Source organism: Otolemur garnettii, unplaced genomic scaffold, assembly GCF_000181295.1.
Source record: "Otolemur garnettii isolate 467f Iridium unplaced genomic scaffold, OtoGar3 scaffold00003, whole genome shotgun sequence".
Lineage (NCBI taxonomy): Eukaryota > Metazoa > Chordata > Mammalia > Primates > Galagidae > Otolemur > Otolemur garnettii.
In genome coordinates this window covers 33,784,512-33,789,477 of record NW_003852398.1, presented here as the reverse complement: position 1 = coordinate 33,789,477, position 4,966 = coordinate 33,784,512, and positions in this window count along the sequence as shown.

Sequence of the window (4,966 nt, the reverse complement as noted above, 5' to 3'; positions counted from 1 at the left end):
AAACAGTATACTAAAACTTGTCATTAAAAATATATCAAGTTTAATGGCAAGCCATGGATACTTTTACTGCCTTTTATTTATTGCTGGGTGTATTTTATTAGAAGGAAAGGTAAATAAATGTGTTTTGCAGAAAATGTGTAGTATAAGTCAGCCCCAGTAGCAGTTAAGTTATTTTTTAACTAGATGGTGGAGCATTTACACACTAAGTTTATTAGTGACCTTCCCATAAAATTTTTAGGAACTCACGGCCAAACAGAGGTCATAAGTTTATCCACGCCAGCCCTCTAGAGTATTTCTTTGGTGACATCAGACAGCTGAAGAGAAGCCAAGAAATGTTCACTACATCTTCAAATTCCACATGGCCTTGGCTTCACCTCTATCCATGGCGTTTTATTCCTCTAAGTAAGAATCACAGATGAAATTTGGATAATCAACTGTGTCAGAGTAATAATAAATTATATTATTATAATACAATGAAAAATGAGAGTTTTTATATTTCATAAATAATTGTACTCTGGCTTCTCGCATACAGTTATTTTGAGCCTTCATTTGATAAATATTATTTTTTATTAGCCCATTATAATGTATATGACCTTGTGCAGAATACAGTGTATACAAAGGTTTGTACAAGACAGCCTGTGACCACAAGGATGTTCCAGACTGGGGGTGGGGTGGGGTAGGACATAAGACAAAGTGCTTTCCTGCCTTCTTGAACATCTTAGTATGTAAGAATGTTTCCCTGCTTTATTTGCATAGTGATGAAAGAAGCTTTTTACTTTTCAAGCTATGATTACTTGCTGCCAACTTAATTTCCCCAGAAAGGCACTTTTAATAATCTTTATAAAATCAAATACCCTCAAAGGACAGGTTACTGCCACCTGGAGAGGTTATCCCCAAATAGCCATGAAAGATGGAGGGAGAACATCTCAGAATATCTCAGGGTGTTGTGAGGCCAGGACCTGGAAAACCAGCTGCTGGGGAAAAGACAAGCAGTGGTCTGCTGGGCCAGGGCTTGAGCCCTCACTTCCCACTTACTAGCTGTGTGATTGTTACAACCCAACCGGGTTCACTTTCTTCAAGAGGAAACCATAGAGTGAGACAGCAGCGAAAGAGTTTAATATCAAAGAACCCTGTAAGGGGGACAGGAAGAATTTCTTAAATGTGTCTTCCTGAGAATTTGGGAGAAAGGATTTTTATTTTATTTATTTTAGGGGAGACAGAGTCTCACTCTGTTGCCACATAGCATCAACCTAGCTCACAGCAACCTCAAACTCCTGGGCTTAAGTGATATTCCTGCCTCAGCCTCCTGAGTAGTTGGGACTACAGGCACTTGTCACAACAACTGGCTGTTTTTGTTTTTTTTTTTTTCTTTTTCTAAGTAAAGACAGGACTCTTGCTCAGGCTAGTCTCAAACACCTGAGCTCAGGCAATCCATTGCCTCAGCTTCCCAGAATGCTAGGATTACTGATGTGAGCCACCAAGCCCAGCCAAGAAAGAGCTTTTCTTTTTTTGGAGACAGAGTCCCACTATGTCACCCTCAGTAGAGTGCTTTGGTGTAACAGCTCACAGCAACTTCAGACTCTTGGGCTTGGGCGATTCTCTTGCCTCAGCCTCCCAAATAGCGGGGACTACAGGCGCCCTCTACAACGCCCAGCAATTTTTTTTGTTGCAGTTGTCAACAAAAATGCCCAGCTATTTTTTTGTTGCAGCTGGGCTGGGCTGGGTTCAAACCCACCAGCTCCGGTGTATGTTGCCGGCACCCTATCCATGGGTGCCACCAGCCAAGAAAGAGCTTCAAAGGTAGTTTTATGGGCAAAGGGCTAGGGAATTGTGTCTTTTCATTGGCTGGGGATGAACTCAAGATCAGGAAAAACAGAAATTGTCTTCTTGTGCTGAGTCAGTTCCCAGGACCCAAGACCAGTTCAACTGGTTCCTTAGTGTGGTCTGGTTGAGTCAGTTGGTCCACCAGAATGCAGGGTCTGGAAAATATCTCAACAATCAGCCTTATGTTTTACAAGGGTGATGCTATGTATGGGAGCAATGAATAGAACTGAGAATCTTCATAACCATCAGCTATGGGACTCCTGAGTAGAAAGTGATTACAATAAAGCAAGCTCGGGAACAATAGCTGTATATATATGTATGTCTTAACTATGCCTATACCTGCACAGAGTTCAGGTCCCTGCAGCAGTTCCCACTTTATGGCCTTTTATTAACTTTATAAAGGGCAGTTTCATAATCTCGGGTCATTTGGTTGTTCTCTGACCAGAGCTCTAATCAGGTTCAGCATTGAGGCCAAGGACAGGACATTAAAAGTTCAAACCTATTGGCTCAGCACCTGTGGCTCAAGTGGCTAAGGCGCCAGCCACATACATCTAAGGTGGCGGGTTCGAATCCAACCCAGGCCTGCCAAACGATAACGACGGCTGCAACCAAAAAATGGCCAGACGTTGCAGTGGTCGCCTGTGGTCCCAGCTACCTGGGAGGATGAGGCAGGAGACTCACTTAAGCCCAGGAGTTGGAGGTTGCTGTGAGCTGTGATGGCACAGCACTCTACCCAGGGGGCTAGCTTGAGGCTCTGTCTCAAAAAAAAAAGATTCATGCGCCATTAGGCTGGCTTGCCCTTTGGCTTTCCATTATGTGAGAACACATAGCATCCAGGTGCCATCCTGGAATCAGCAGCTCTCTCCAGACAACTGACCCTGCTGGTGCCTTCATCTCAGTCTTCCTATCCTCCAGAACTGTGAAAGAATAAATGTCTATTCTTTAAAAAAAATAAAAAAATAAAACTCCAAACCTATTGTTCAAAACAAGAGCATTTGGGGCAGTGCCTGTGGCTCAGTGGGTAGGGTGTCAGCCCCATACACCATGGGTGGCGGGTTCAACCCCAGCCCCAGCCAAACTGCAACAAAAAAATAGCTGGGCGTCGTGGCAGGTGCCTGTAGTCTCAGCTACTCGGGCGGCTGAGGCAAGAGAATCGCCTAAGCCCAGGAGTTGGAGGTTGCTGTGAGCTGTGACATCACAGCACTTTATCGAGGGCAATAAAGTGAGACTCTGTCTCTAAAAAACAATAAAAAATAAACAAACAAAACAAGGGCATTCATTTCCTTCTCAGAACCATACAGTGTTTGTAAACTCTGCTCTTCTCCTTCTTTCCTAAAGGCTATCATTCCACCATCCCTGATAAACCAGACCACTAGTTTCCTCCCAAATTCCTGCAGCCCAGATGAGAATGAATATGCTTGACTCTTGCTTTTCCCATAATACCATCACATATTTATGTAGGAACTTATATCCATGTTCATTTGATCCTCACAGATTACTATAAAAGGGATTATATCACATTCTTTACCACCAGGCAACCAAAGCCTCCCTCCCCCTGGCAAATAATTCTTCAACACTTAGTCACATCAAAACACTCCAAAAATCCAATAAACTGTTCTCATTTCCTTCTCCGGGTTCTATAGGCTGAAACTCTGGCCTCTCTTTTTTCTTGTATTATATTACAAGACTTGCCATATTCCATCTTTGTGTGGATTTAGGTCTTCAAAGCATCCTTTGAACTCATTATCCTGTGCTTGGTTTCTTTCTGCCTGTGCTTACACTCTCTGCTGTGGTCCCTGCTCTTCACATACCTCCATCACCTGCCTCTGGCCTCCTCCCCCACCAAGGTTTGCGGTACTTCTTACATCGTTCTCACTTCTCTTTGCCTTTTCTGTCCTGAAATACCTACACGGTTTAGAGAGGGTCATTTTCTCAGGGGCCACTTTCTCATCCCTTTCTCCGAGGGCCTGGGCCATTTGAACCCTAGGTACTGTCTGCCTCTCTTCTCATCCCACTTAGCGCCACCACCTAACAGGAGGACTGCGTGTTTTATCTCTCTTCCTGAAGCCCTCCAGGTAACTTTCCTGAGTGCCCCTAGTAGGTGTCCCAGCCTGTGTGTCTGTGTCCCCACCCCACCCCTGCAAATCCAAGCCTGCCCAGGTAGAACCTGCCTGTTTTCCCCTGTATTGGGGGTTGGGGGCCTTTTCGCAGTGGCCTTTGTCGCAGTGTTCATAGGCTCACCCCTTCATGCTCCTTCTCTGTTACTGTGGCTGGGTCACTGAACAGAAGACAGTGGGGTGTCCTCCGCTCACTGTTCCTCCTCACTATAGCCCACCTCAAAGGGCGAGTGTGAGGATGTGCGACCACCCCCGGGCCTGTATGAAAACGCACCAGACAGGGCCTGGGCCTGAGTTTTATAATTCCCTTGGTGGTTCTGAACTATCTTCCACCAAACCTAGGATTCTATAAACTTTTAACTGGAATTTTATCTTTTAAGTGAATCTCGAACCGTTTATGTAAAAAAATGTATATTCAAATGTATATTTGACCTGTGTAGTAATCTGTGCTCTCATTCTCAGACCCAAGAAGAAGAAGGATTAAAATGGGACATACTTACTTGTTAAAAGTATTTATTTGCTTTATGTTACTATATTGGGGTTGTAGTAAGATTTTGTTCACCAAAGGGGTCCTGCAGCTGAAAAAATGGTTTGAAAACCACCACCCTCAGTGAACATCCCGACTCCTTTCTGCCTTTGCCTAAAACTGTTCAATCATTATACATTCCCCCCACCCCAGATCTTATGGAGGCTTCAGAAATACCCTATTTTGCAAAAAATACCAATAAACCCAAAAAGTCACTTCCAATCCCCCTACCTCCAAAAATCAACTGTTTATTCTTATGTCCGCCTTGTTTGTATGAATTTATGATTTTTATATAGTGTAGTACTGGTATACATAGCAGTATAGTACAGTGAGATGAATTCTCTTATTAAGTCAGTCTGATTATGTCAGACATTACATTTTTTATATTCTTTTTACTGTATTAGTGATGATTTTTTTCTACCTTTTAACTAGTTCTGATGAATGCTAAGTGATGGTGTTTTTAAAGTATACCTCTTTTCTCCTACTGTTTTATTACTAA